Source organism: Scylla paramamosain, chromosome 1 (genome assembly GCF_035594125.1).
Source record: "Scylla paramamosain isolate STU-SP2022 chromosome 1, ASM3559412v1, whole genome shotgun sequence".
In the NCBI taxonomy this organism is placed as follows: Eukaryota; Metazoa; Arthropoda; class Malacostraca; order Decapoda; family Portunidae; genus Scylla; species Scylla paramamosain.
This window is the reverse complement of record NC_087151.1, coordinates 11,427,501-11,442,500: the sequence shown is the minus strand read 5'-3', so window position 1 is coordinate 11,442,500 and position 15,000 is coordinate 11,427,501. Positions and strand designations below refer to the sequence as shown.

Below are 15,000 nucleotides of genomic sequence, written 5' to 3'. Positions count from 1 at the left end.
TTTTCTTGGTGGTGGTGATGGTGGTGGTGGTGGTGATCAGGAACCTTATATTCATTAGTAAGTCATACACAGGATACATCTCATCCATTATACTGATGATACTTATCACACACACACACACACACACACACACACACACACACACACACACACACACACACACACACACACACACACACACACACACACAGTAGTAGTAGTCGTAGCTGTAGCCGCAGTAGTAGTAATACTACTAATACCCTAATTGACACATCAATAAACATGGGGTGGAGGTAGTAGTAGTAGTAGTAATAGTAGTAGTAGTAGTAGTAGTAGTAGTAGTAGTAGTAGTAGTAGTAGTAGTAGTTTATCGACCACAGCTTTACAATAGTCATCACACAATCCATTTCATATAATCAAGAACAAGACAATTTAATAATAATTTTATGTAAACTAAATACTGTAGGTAGACACACACACACACACATACACACACACACACACACACACACACACACACACACACACACACACACACACACACACACACACACACACACACACACACACACACACACACACACACACACACACACACACACACACAGTATCTCTTTGTTTCCTCTGCACGTTTTTATCCCAGAAATAATACCCCTTGACATTCTGTTTAATTATCTATCAAGGAGCGTCTGTGCATGTAAGTATGTAGGCGTGTATGTACGTGCGTCACACCCAAGGATACACACACGTACTACTTGTTGGGGTAGACTGGTTGACGTAACCTAACCTTACCTTAATTTACCTCACCTCACCTTACCTTACACTAACTTGTCTTTCCTTACCTTACCTTATCTTACCTTACTTAATCTGACTAACTCAACCTAACCCAACCTAACTTAACCTAACTTAGCCAAATCTAAGCTTACCAAACCCAATTTAACCTAATTTTATCTTAACCTAACCTAACCTAACCTTAATCTATTCCATCCTTAACCAACCTTACCTAACCTAACGTAACATTTCCCAGCTTAACCTAAAATAAACTAACTTAACCTTACCAAACCTAACCTTCCCCAGACCTTACTCAAGCTTCCTGTGGAGAACACTGATTGCCTGACTGACTGGTTTTGGTGAGAGTGAAGGAAGACAAGGTTAGGTGTGTGTATTTCTCAGACTGTGAAGGAAATAAAGTATGCGAGGGAAGGGAGGGAGAAGAAAGAGGGGATATCGTTCAGTAAATCCTATAACTTCTTTTCTTCTTCTTCATAGTTTTCTTTCTCCTTCTTTCCTTACTGCACTGAGGTTGGAGGAAACAAGAAAATTGGCTTGTACTACTAGTATTATTACAAACCTTAATCGCCATTACTGCTTCGGCTTCTACCTCCTCCTCCTCCTCCTCCTCCTCCTCCTCTAGATCAAATGATAGAATATGCTCCTGCTGCTTCTCCTCCTGTTCCTGCTCCTCCATCTCATAAGTTTTTTTTTTTTTTTTTTTTTTTTTTTTTTTTTTTGTGGCAAGGCAGCGGGGGACAGGACTCTAGGCTTGGCAGTAATGAAGACTGAACATTGGCCTTCGTTGAGCTAAGTAAGTGTTGGCGCATGGATGTGTTCCGTTTAACATGGCATGGAATAGGAAAATAATGTGTGTTGGTGCGTTCAGAGACAGAGACAGACAGAGAGAGAGAGAGAGAGAGAGAGAGAGAGAGAGAGAGAGAGAGAGAGAGAGAGAGAGAGAGAGAGAATGATGAGTGAGTAAAGAAATAAATGAGTAAAGCATTCTACCTTCAGGAGGAGGAAAGAGAAAATGTAAATATCTGGAGCAAGAAAGATTAAATTTAATGTTTGTGTCAGTGTGTGTATGTGTGTGTGTGTGTGTGTGTGTGTGTGTGTGTTGGCAGGTAGTTTTACAAAGGTTATATGTTTTATTCAACCTAATCTATATCCTCCTCCTCCTCCTTCTCCTTCTCCTTCTCCTTCTCCTTCTCCTTCTCCTCCTCCTCCTCCTCCTCCTCCTCCTCCTCCTCCTCCTCCTCCTCCTCCTCCTCCTCCTCCTCCTCCTCCTACTCCTCTTCCACCACCACCACCACCACCACCATTCAACACACGCTCTCCCTGGCTTGACTCAAGACACCTGTGCAGGCCAATTAGGATCACACGGCCTTTGAGCAGCACACCTGTGACTAATGAGGCATCTTCCCTGACATCCATCCCCATCACTCCTCATTATCATAAACACTATCAGCCGCTTTGATTTCACTGCAAGAGAAATGATGGGCTTTCCACAGCTTCATTAATCTTTGTCTTATGTCTGATTTCTTTTTTTTTTCTTTTTTCAGCATCCCAGTAAGGTTGTTATCTCGTTTCTCTGTCTTTCTATACCTGGCTGTCTGCAGTTCGTTAATTTCTTGCTGGTTTATCTTGTTTCTTTGTATAGTTAACTGTGTATCTACCTGACTGTCTGTAGTTTTTTTTTTTTTTTTTTTGTCGTTTATTCTCTACAGCACGGTATCTTTAGTTCTCTCATTTTTGTGTCTTTTTTTTTTTCTTATTCTTTTTAGTTGTGGTCATTTTTTTCCAGCTTTGCTCAGCTTCTTAATCCACGACAGCATCTGATCTTCCTCTTATTCCTGTCTCCAAAAACCTCCCTTAAGAAGCTACGTTGTCATCTCGTATCAAGTCATTTCTCACGCACCGTCTCTACTTTTTTCATCTCGTATTTCATTGACTCGCCATCTCTATTTTCTCATCTCATACCACTAATCATTCACTCATTTCCCACTCATAATCTGTACTTTTTTCCATCTCATGAAATCATTCACTCATTTTTCATCCTTTGCTCAGCTCCACAATACCATCTAGTCTAGTCTAATCACAATACCCTCTAGTCCTTTTTCCAAACAACTCCCTTATCTCATATCATAACAAATTATATTCTCACTCAACATTCACTTCATCTCATATCAAGTCACTTCTCACCATCTCATTCCTTCCTCCCATCCCCACCTACTCCCATCTCACTCCTCCTCTCTCAGTCTCATCTTCCCCCCATCCTGTTCTTCCTTACATCTTCCACCGTCCTCCTTCCTCCTTTCCCCTCATTATATTCCCCCTTCCCCATCTTTTTTTTTTCTCCTCCATCTCATATCCTTTTTTTTCCACCACAATCCTTCTTTTTTTCCCACTCCTGACCTCTCCTATAATTCTCTCTCTCTCTCTCTCTCTCTCTCTCTCTCTCTCTCTCTCTCTCTCTCTCTCTCTCTCTCTCTCTCTCTCTCTCTCTCTCTCTCTCTCTCTCTCTCTCTCTCTCCTCGGGCGTCTGCGATCACTTCCTTCACTTGCATGCTTATTATTGTGTTGCTAATCAGACATAGAGGCTCCTGTTTCCTCCTCCTCCTCCTCCTCCTCCTTGTTTTTATTTTTCTCGCATAAGCATTTAGCCTTATAATGAATCTTGTTGGTATAATTATCTGCAACTTTCAACTTTCTGTCCTCCTTTTTCTCCTTCTTCCTCTCCGTTTCTTCTTCTTCTTCTTCTTCTTCTTCTTCTTCTTCTTCTTCTTCTTCTTCTTCTTCTTCTTCTTCTTCTTCTTCTTCTTTCTTCTCTCTCCTTCCTCCTCTCCCTCCTCCTCCTCCTCCTCCTCCTCCTCCTCCTCCTCCTCCTCCTCCTCCTCTCCATTACTGCATTCTTACTCAGATAGCAAAGCGACCATTACCTCTATCTTCTCCTCCGCCTCCTCTTCCTCCTCCTCTTCCTCTTCCTCTTCCTCTTCCTCTTCCTCTTCCCCCCTTCCTCTAGCCTTTACTTTCCTACTCCCCACACTTGAAATGAGATCGTTTAATTCACCACAGAGTCATATAAGATACCAAACGTTCTAATGATATTTGTCCTTCATTTGTGTTCGGTTGTGTTCCTTCCTTTAATCGCTGGGATATCGTCGGTCATTGGTCTTGCTTGTGTTACTTCGTCGGGAGCGCAGGTGTTTGTTGGAGGCTGAGCTGTGCATTGTCTCACCTTACTCAGCGTCGTTTCTCAGGTGTCACAGGTGCGCTTCGGCCTGGTAGGCCTATTCCTTAATTGTATCGCTAATTTAAATTTATCTTGATCTAATGTAACTTAACAGTACCTTAACTTATCTTACTTTACTTTATCTTACCCTATTTAACCTGTCCTAACGTAACCTAAACCTAACTTTACCTTATCTTACGTTACTCTGCTTTATCTACCTAACGTAACCTAACATTACCTTACTTAACCTGACCTAACCCAACCCAACCTTACTTAACGCAACCCAACCTTACTTAACTCAACCCAACTTTACTTAACCCAACCCAACCTTACTTAACCCAACCTAACCGTACTTAACCCAACCCAACCTTACTTAACTCAACCCAACCTTACTTAACCCAACCTAACCGTACTTAAGCTGAACCTGACCGTACTTAACCCAACCTAACCTTACTTAACTCAACCTAACCGTACTTAACCCAACCTAACCTTATTTAAGCCAACCTTATCCAACCCAACTTAATTTAACCTATCGTAAAATTTAATTATGGTTTTCATCATCGAGTGGGTCTGGTAATATAGTGTGTAAATGTTTCTGTCTCTTCTCTGTGTTAGAGTTTGAATCTTTGTTGGTTGTTAATATCCGTTAAACCGCGGCCCCTCTCTCCTCTCTTCTCTCCTTGTCTATTTATTTATTTATTTATTTATTTATTTATTTGATTGTCTTATTTGTTTATACATTTTACTTTTATTACTTTTATTTTTTTCATTTTTTTATTTTTGTTTTATTGATCCAATCACTTTATTATTTTTGTTGTTAGGTTTTGTATGTTCTGATTTAATTTATTTAGCTTGTTCATTTATTTTAATTTTATGAATCTTATTTATTCATTCTTCTGTTGTTGTTGTTGTTGTTGTTTGTTGTTGTTGTTAGTGTTGTTGTTGTTATAGTCTAAACCACAAAAAAAAAAGGGAGAAAATGTTCGCTTAACTTCACACGCTTCTAAAAAAAAAAGTTAGTCACACACACAGGAAAAAAAAAAAAAAGCACTACATTGCCTCAGGTGTGTTGATAAATACACCTCTTTCCAGGCAGCTCGAGTCGTGGGAAAGAGTTAGGAATACGTGGTGATCTTCCATTTCTTTCTCATAATTCTAATCTCCGTCTACTATTTTTTATTATTTTTTTCCTTTTTTTTCCTCTTACATTTTGGTCTCCTGTGTGTAATTAAGTTGAAGGGTTGGTGGGGAGAAGCCTTCTTGCTTACTGAGCTGTTAGTGAAGATGTGACGAATAGGCATAGGTTATTTAAGCAGGTGACCTCTTTAGAACCCAACAGATATTTTATTTATTTATCTTTATTTTATTTATCTATTTTATTTTATTTTATTTATTTATTTATTTATTTATTTATTCATTTTTTACACCTTCGTTTTTTCCCCACCTCCTCCTCCTCCTCCTCCTCCTCCTCCTCCTCCTCCTCCTCCTCCTCCTCCTCCTCCTCCTCCTCCTCCTCCTCCTCCTCCTCCTCCTCCTCCTTAAAGAAGCAAGAAATTGAGCTCGTGAAACCGCTTACAATTTTATTCAATAAAACTTTGCTAGCGGGTAAAGTTCCCCACGAATGGAAACTAGCAAATGTCACGCCAATCTTTAAAAAAAGGAAATAAATCTCTCCCAGCCAATTACAGGCCGATCAGTCTCACTTCAGTAGTGTGTAAGCTGATGGAAACAATAATTAGAGATAAAATTGTTAAATATTTAGAAGAAAATAAAATCATAAAGGATTCGCAACACGGTTTCAGAACCAAGCGCTCCTGCTTAACAAACTTACTAGACTTCTTTTATGAAGTATTTAACTCGTATGACGAGACAAAAGCGGTTGATATTATCTACCTTGATTTCCAAAAAAGCTTTCGACACTGTTCCCCATGAGAGACTCATCAGTAAAGTAAAAGCTCACGGCATTGCCGGAAACACCCTGAAATGGCTGAGAGACTGGCTCTCTGACAGAAAACAGCGTGTTGTAATAAATGGAAAAGAGTCAGAGTGGCATAAGGTAAAATAGCGGCGTTCCTCAAGGCTCTGTATTAGGACCCAGTACTCTTCATAATGTACATAAATGATATTGATGAAGGGATTAAACTGCAAAAATAAGTAAATTTGCAGACGACACCAAAATAACAAGTAGAGTTACGTCTGTGTCACAATGGCAGGAACTGCAGTGTGACCTCAATAAACTAACAAGCTGGGCAGAAAAATGGCAGATGAGATTCAATGTAGAAAAGTGCAAAATTCTACATATCGGAAGCAACAATGTTCAGGCGAGATATGTAAATGAATAACATGCCACTGTCAAGGTGCTGATAAAGAAAAAGATCTTGGTGTCGTTGTGTCAAACGACCTAAAGCCGAGTCAACACTGCGACAGAAACAGTAAAGACGGCAAATAAATTAGTAGGGTTCATTGGAAGAACCTTTGAATTTAAATCAGAAAAGGTTATACTTGCCTTATATAACTCACTGGTGCGCCCTGCATCTAGAATACTGTGTACAGTTCTGGTCACCATACTACAAAAAAGACATTGAAAAACTAGAAAAGATACAGTGCAGAGTCACAAAGATGATTCCAAGATTGCGCAATAAGCCGTATGAGGAACGACTGGAAGAACTAAACCTATTTAGTTTAACAAAGCGCAGGATAAGAGGGAGACCTAATTGAAGTGTTCAAAATTTTCAAAGGATATAGTAACATTGATGCACATAATTATTTTACCATTGATCATTCTAACCTAACAAGAAATAATGGATTCAAGATTATACCCAAACGTTTTAAATCCCGAGGCCAGAACATTTCTTCTTTAATCGTATAGTAAATATATGGAATAAACTTCCTACCGAAATTGTGAACAGCAATACTATTGAATCATTCAAAAATAAAATAGACAAATATTTAAAAGCAAATCCCCAACAAGCTCTCTTCTTGTCCGAATAATTACTAAATTCACTATTAAACTCTTATTCAACAGACACCATTTTTAATATAACTTGTATTAACTTTGAGATAGGGCGTATAGAGTTCACCGTAGGGTGAATAGTAGAACTTCCTTTCATCCTTTCCTATGAAAATTTCCATGTCAGTTTTTCCATACTGCATGGTACTTTTCCCAACTATTTCCATGCCAGCGCAAGCTGGAGGGAGTGGTGGGTGGGGAGGAGCCTTCTGCTATGCTGTCCTGTCTCTCTTCACTGTAACTAGTTAGAAGTAGTTACCAAACAGCCTTGCAAGGACCAAAAGGTCTGTTGCTGTTTGGCTTTCCTTTGTATTCCTTTGTATTCCTTCTCCTCCTCCTCCTCCTCCCCGCCCACTTGACTCACGTAACTGTACAACGAGTCAGCAACACGTCTCTCTCTCTCTCTCTCTCTCTCTCCTCTCTCTCTCTCTCTCTCTCTCTCTCTCTCTCTCTCTCTCTCTCTCCTCTCTCTCTCTCTCTCTTCTCTCTCTCTCTTCTCTCGTTGATGTCGTCAGTGGGTTGTCCCTTTGTTTATTTATTTGTTTATTTATCATTTCATTTTTTTTTATTATTATTGTGGTGGTGGAAGTGTTGATGGTGGTGTTGGTGGTGGTGGTGGTGGAAGTGTTGGTGGTGCTGATGTTGGTAGTAGTGGTGTTGGTGGTGGAGGGTGTTGGTGGTACAAGCGGTGGGTGGTGTTGGTGGTAATAGTGATAGTAGTGTTGGCGGTGGCGATGGCAGTGGTGGTGGTGTTGGTGGTGGTAGTGATACAGATGGTTGGTGGTGGTGGTGGTGGTGGTGGTGGTGGTGGTGATAAGGCTATGACACCTGTTTTTTGTGCCTCGTAAATGAAGAGATAATTGTATAAAATTGAACACCTTTCACTATTTACGCTCCACCCGTAAACAAGAGAGAGAGAGAGAGAGAGAGAGAGAGAGAGAGAGAGAGAGAGAGAGAGAGAGAGAGAGAGAGAGAGAGAGAGAGAGAGACAAAATTAATGAACTCACCTGGTCACATCATCCGCACACCTGTCTGACTGCAACGGACTATCTCACGAGAAGAGGGAGACGGAGAAAAGAGGAAGAGGGAGAAAAGGGAGAGGGAGAGAGAGAGTAAAAGATGACGATGAGAGAAATCAGTGGTACGCAAGACGGTCAGATAGCAAGTTGTCCCGAGGTAGAGGAACATGAGGGAACATCAGATGACGGGGCACTGACAGGAGGGTAGAGGGGAGACGACCAGGTAAAGCAAGGTAAGATGAGGTGAGGTGGAGTTGGTCAGAGTATCTTTTTTGGATGTTGCTTTTATCTAGACACATCTGCCTCGGTGTGGATTCAGGAATTTGTGGAAGTTTAAGGGGAGATTCCTGGATGGTTCCACTTATTGTCGCTGTATTGGATATGTAATTGGAGCTGGTCTGCATAGGTAGATAGGTAGGTAAGTGAGTAGGTCGATAGATAAGTAGTCTTTTAATTAGTAGGTTAAGTTAGCAAGAAGTTTGTTTGGTAAGAAGATAGTTTGGCAGTTCTTGATTAGTTTCATAGTTGGGCAGGTGAAAGGTAAGTAGGGAAGGTAGAAAATATAGATAGATAGGTAGATAGTCTTTTAGTTAGTAGGTTAATGAAGCAGGTAGTTTGTTAGGTAGGAAGATAGTTAGGTAGTGATAAGTTTTACAATTGGGCAGATGAGATGTAGTGTTTGGATATAGTTTGGATAGATAGATAGGTAGGTAAGTTAGTAGATAAGTAGATAGATAGTCTTTTAATTAGGTTTATTTAGCAAGAGTTTGTTAGGTAAGAAAATAGTTCTTAATTAGTCTCACAATTGGGCTGATGAGACGTAGTGTTTAGATGTAGTTTGGACAGTTATATGGGTAGATAAGTTAGTTGGCAGTTAGGTAGGTAGACAGTCTCTTAGTAGGTTAAGTTAACAGGTAACTTTGTTAGGTAAAATGGTAGTTGGGTCGTTCTTGATTAGTTTCACAATTGGACAGGTGAGACTTGAGTAGGGAAGGTAGGTCAAGTCAAGTTAGGTTAGGTCTGAGACGTTGTGACAAAATTAAAAGGAGAGACGAAGAGAAACACAGAGGGTTGTGAGGCGAGTTTATTCTTACCTAGTTACTCTCAATAAGGCAGGTTTGGTTACATTAGGATAAGTTAACGTGAATTGGGCTATGTTAGGTAAAGTTACGTATATTGGGTTAGGGTAGGTTAAGGTTAGGTTATGTTAAGTTAAGTTGTATAGATTGAGTTACTGTATAATAAGTTAAGTTACATAGATTGGGTAGGGTAGGTTAAGGTTAGCTTTGGTTAAGTTGCATAGATTGAGTCAGGTTAAGCTACATAGATTGGGTCAATTACAGCTCAGGTGAAGTTATATTACTTTTGGTCGTTTGGTTAGGTTAAGTTGCGCAGCATTAGGTAATTAGATAAAGTTAAAAATATATTGGTTTATGTAAGACTAAAATCAGGTGGTTGAATTGTTAGTCTGATGATTAGTTGGCTAGTTAGTTAACTGGATAGTACGTATTACTGGGTCATTTAGAATATAGAGGTGTTGAAATCGAGTTTTTTTGGTCTTGCGTAACTGGAGAATGTGGCCTGTCAGTATAAAGTTACGTGTTGGCTGCCCTTATCTCTCTCTCTCTCTCTCTCTCTCTCTCTCTCTCTCTCTCTCTCTCTCTTCTCTCTCTCTCTCTTCTCTCTCTCTCTCTCTCTCTCTCTCATCTGTAAAACGTACGGTCCACCTTGTCAAATAAGGATAACTGTGAGGAATACAACACTAATAAGCACAAAATGAAGTAAAACCATGACGAGGAGGAAAGATAGGAGGAAATTATGGAATGATAGAATGAGGAAGAAGAAGAAGAGATAGAGAGACCTTGAGTGGGGCATAGAGTAGAATAGAAAATCAATCCTTATACTTTATGAGCCACACCTGAAAGCAATCGGCCAGGTGTGACAGTAGCCAGGTAATGAAGGAGGGTGCAGATCAAGGTTACGGGTAAGTGAATGTCTGCCTGGATGCTGGGACGCTCGAAGGCTCTTGTTAGACCTCCGTGTTAGAAAAAAGTAGATAAATAAAGGTCACATTCGTTACCTTTACAGTTAGTGCGTTCGTCTTTGATAGGAAAATTAAGAAAGAAATGAGAGAGGAAAAGTGGAAAGTGAACCAGTTACGTGCCCCGTTTCAGTTACAATGAAGAAACCTCCATGTTAGAAAAATATTTATAAATAAAGGTCATATTTGGTAGTTTTACTGTTACTACATCCGCTTGTATTAGGAAAATTAAGAAGAAAGGAGGGAGGGAAAGTCGGAAAAGTGAAGCAATTTACGTGTCCAGATTGTATTAGAATGAAAGAGATATACGCAACCAAAAGGCAAATGAGAGGGCAGACCTTGCTGTTTGTGTGTGTGTGTGTGTGTTTGTGTGTGTGTATGTGTGTGTGTGTGTGTGTGTGTGTGTGTGTGTGTGTGTGTGTGTGTGTGTGTGTGTGTGTCAGTGGCGCTATTGTGAGTGCCGTAAAAAGCTTCCTTTAATTGTCTCATGTGAGGAATAGCAGTACAAAGAGAGAGGATGCGTAATGTGTGACAGTATACTAATGGCAAGGCTTGAGGGAAAAATCATATACGTGGATGTATTGTTGTTCGTTGAGGACGTGGCGTGGAGGACTTCACGGAATAAAGATGAATTTGATTGTACCTTGTGAGGATTATCAGTAAAAAGAAAAAGATATGTGCAACTTGTGACAATATAATAATCGCAATGTTTGAAGAAAAAAAAATCACATATGTGGAGCTAATGTTGCTCAGGAGGACAATGTACCGAATATTTAATGACATGAGGATAGTAAAGGTAAAGTTGGAGGTACGCACTATAGTTGCATGTGGCCTCAGCGGTCATCTCCGTCACACTGACCTCTGACCCTGTGGTGAATATCCCTTACCCGGGGCGCAGGGCCTTTGTGACATCCGGGTCTCCACAGGTTACTTTCGTCAGTTTTTTCCCAGGCAACCATTTATCGAAAGAAGGGTGAACACCTGGGTGACCTGTTCGCTTATTCCCACTGTCTGGACTCGAACAGTGAAAGATAGTAGTGTTTGGAAATAATTATACGTGGGAGTGTTAAAGAGAGAAAGTGGTAAGGTTGCAGAAGGGAAAATACCGAACGTTGAGAAACTTGAGATAATGGAAATGTTGCTAAATCTTTTCCCGCTTAAGGGGCACGCTAACCTAAACATAATTATCTGTGGACATTTTAAGGAGGGAAAGTGGTGTCAATATTTTACGGCAGGAAAATGGCAAGGTTGGAGGGAAGAAAATGCTATTCGTGGAGAAATTTAAGACTGAGGAAATTATGCCGGATATTTTACGGTATAAGAATGGGAAAAGGTGAATATAATAGTGTGGAGATATTAAAGAGAGAAAGTGGCGGCCGGTCCTTAACAGTATAAGGATGAGAAGACTTAGGAAAAGATATATACGTGTGGAAAGTAAACGTAAATGATGTGTAACTAAATCTTTCCCAGCGCGATAATAAAAATATGCATGGAAAACAAAAGAAAATTAAACAATGCCTCTCTTTCATCGTCTAGAAACTTGAAGATAAAGCACGACGATAAAAAACAATATGCATAGAAAACAAAACAAAATTAAACATTGCCTTTCTTTTATCGTGTTGAAATTTCAAGGTATAATGAATAGATGACCAAATAAAAATGTAATAAACTGATAAATCTTTAAATCATTAAGTAAATAAACTTCGCCACATTTGTCTGCCACGTGTGCTGACAAACAAGTTTATGCATGAAAGAAAGAAAAGACGAGCCATTTGTTGACGGAAATTAAGACAAATCTCTCCCATTGAGGAGTAGGATGAGAGAGAGAGAGAGAGAGAGAGAGAGAGAGAGAGAGAGAGAGAGAGAGAGAGAGAGAGAGAGAGACTTTTACACAGCACTAGAGGAGTAAAAGGTAAAGGTTAGAAGAATTAAATGTTACTGTTACTGCAGTGAATGGTAACTGGCAAAAAAAATAAATAAATATAAGTAAACCAAAATCCCCAAAAAAAACAAAGGACAACCACGTACAGTATGCATAATATGTACGAGAATAAATGAATAAGTAAACGCTTCCTACCTACTGCATTCATTTTAACGCCTTCACGTCTGCACATTTTTAAGCACGTAGGAAGACAGTAGATGAATAAGTAAATAGATGAGTAGATAAACAACTAAATATCATCTCACATCTGTTGGGGGGAAGAATAGATGTAATATATGAATGGGTAGGTGAATTAATTAATATGTACACTTGCATTTCAACGTGACGAGATGTGAATGTTCATAAAAAAATCCTAAAGAAAGAACAAACAGAAGCAGCAGCAAAAGTGTTCGTCCTTATGAGCCTGTTTGGTTGCCATACACACACGCACACACACACACACACACACACACACACACACACACACACACACACACACACACACACACACACACACACACACACACACACACACACACACACACACACACACACACACACACAGAATAAGTAATCAAGGACGTAAACATGCACAATTGGGTTATTTAATTCGTAGGATAAGAATATATTTACGATATCACACCAGAGAGAGAGAGAGAGAGAGAGAGAGAGAGAGAGAGAGAGAGAGAGAGAGAGAGAGAGAGAGAGAGAGAGAGCAACCATATCTTGACGCATATTAAGACACACACACACACTTGTAGGAAGATAAGGAAGGGAAAATGCACGTACATAACTGCGCCTACAGAGATTACGAGAAGAAAGTAAGCTGACCGTGTGCTAGCGAATGTGTAGAAACAAAAAAAAAAAAGGAAAGGGAAAAGAAAAAAAGGAAGTGAACATTTATTGTAGTTCTGCGTGTGTATAGAGATTAAAGAAAGAAAAGTAAGATGGAGAAACGACTGCGTGTTAGCGTGTGTGTGTGTATGTAGTGATTCAGCCTTTTGATTCCTGACGATAATATGATATTAGTTCATTTATTAGTAGCGTTACACGATTTTGCATCGGAAAAATAGAAACAAACATACGAAAAGATTAAAACTACCCAACTACTTACCTACACTACTGCTTGCTTTCAGTTCTGTTTCTCGAAGTTAATCTCTTAAGTCTGTATTTATCACAGCATTATTAGCAAGCTTCGGGAAAATCCACACACAGCAGTGTTAGGGAAAAAAAAAAAAAAGTAGGATGTCCGGGTGTCGTCTCGCTGCCTATGTCGAGATTGGGGAAAGAAAGAAAACTGACTGCATGTGTGTGTGTAGAAATTGAAGAAAGAAGAGAGTAAACTGACTGTATGTAACCGCGTGTGTGTAGAAATTGAAGAAAGAAGAGAGTACACTGACTGTATGTAACCGCGTGTGTGTAGAAATTGAAGAAAGAAGAGAGTACACTGACTGTATGTAAACGCCTGTGCGTAGAAATTGAAGAAAGAAGAGAGTAAACTGTATGTATGTTATCGCATATGTGTACAGATATTGGAGAAACAAAGTAAACTGATTGTACTATGTTACCGCGTGTGTGTAGAGATTAAAGAAACAAAGGGAAAAAGGAAATTGACTCTCTTACCGTATTGTGTGTAGAGATTATAAAGAAAGGAAAGGAAGAAGGAAAGTAAACTGACTATTGAAGAGAAAGAAAGAAAGAAAGAAAAAGAAATTTAAACACATCTTACCGCATATAAAGACAACGAAAAAAAAGAAAAAAAAAAAGGGGAAAGGAAAAATGTAACTATATTCCGTATGAATGTAAATAGATATAAAAAGAAAAAAACGTTGCATTATACCACATGTAAGATAAGCGATGATAAGAAAACATATGAGTAACCGTAAATAATCAATAAGAGGAGAAGGAGAAGGAAGAGAAGGAAAAGAAAGAATATATGAGGATGAAGAGGAAGGAGGTCAGGATCAGAGCTGTATATTATGAGACGGGATGTGTGGGAGGAGGAGGAAAAAGAGGTAGAGGAGGAGGAAGGAGGAAGCAACAATGGCCTAAGAGGAGAAGGAGGAGGAGGAGGTGGTGGGGAGGGAAGAAAAAGAGGAAGAGGAGGGGAAGCAAAGGGAACTGCAGCTATATACTTTGACCTGACAAGGGTGTATTTGGAAGAAAGAGGAAGAGGAGGAGGAGGAAAACAGGTAGAGAGGAAAAAGGAGGAAAGAAGGAAGGAAGGAATAGTTATTGGGTTGTGATAAGTGAAGGAAAAGGAGATGATATCCTTTCTACATTATGACGATATGTAGAAAAGAGAACAGCTGCAGAAGAAAGAAAAGGAGCAGGAGGAGGTGATGGTGGTGATGATGGTGATGGAAATGAGAAAATTGGCATGCATATTATAACTTGAAGAGGTGGGTGGGAGAAGGAGGAAAGGAAGAGGGAGGAGAGAGGAAAGGTGTGTGATGGGAGGAAGGAAGGAAGGGTGTGTGAAAGAAGAAGGAAGGGAAATAACTAAAGGAGGAAGGAAGACACGGCAGTTCTTTCAAGCGAGGCGAGAACTTTCTTACCTTACACAGACCAGTTAGCGGCAAGTTCACAGTCCTGATTGCCACGCCACGCCGCCTCACGCCACGCCGCCGCACGCCACGACCACCTCTCGTCCACGCCCCGACTCCGCCACGCCACGCCCACACCTCACGCCTCACTCCGGTCACGCCCACGACACCCCTGCGGTGGAATTATGCTCCCAAGTACACCTCCGCCACTCAAGCCTACAGGACACACACACACACACACACACACACACACACACACACACACACACACACACACACACACACACACACACACACACACTTAGGGCATCACACGCATACTTGGCTCAAACTCTCTGCCTGATTATAATTGTCCACTTTGCTTAAATTTGGCCTCCCGGTGGTGAGAAATGGCGATGGTGATAATGATGATGGTGGTGGTGGTGGTAATAAGAAAAATTGCTGTTGCTGCTGCTTTTGCTTATGATGTTGATGGTGG

The 15,000-nt window shown here is 40.2% G+C and overlaps 1 protein-coding gene across 5 annotated transcripts in view; it reads left to right on the top strand.

Moving 5' to 3' along the window:
• LOC135100617 (zinc metalloproteinase nas-4-like) overlaps window positions 1–15,000 on the top strand; it is a 46,837-nt gene that overhangs the window by 2,301 nt on the left and 29,536 nt on the right. The window contains exon 1 of one of the 5 annotated variants that reach the window (XM_064003694.1): window positions 1,541–1,564. The exons of the other annotated variants lie outside the window; for them this stretch is intronic. The gene's annotated coding sequence lies outside the window, so the exon portion shown is untranslated. Of the gene's footprint in view, window positions 1–1,540; window positions 1,565–15,000 lie in introns of those variants that run through there. 5 annotated transcript variants of the gene reach the window in all.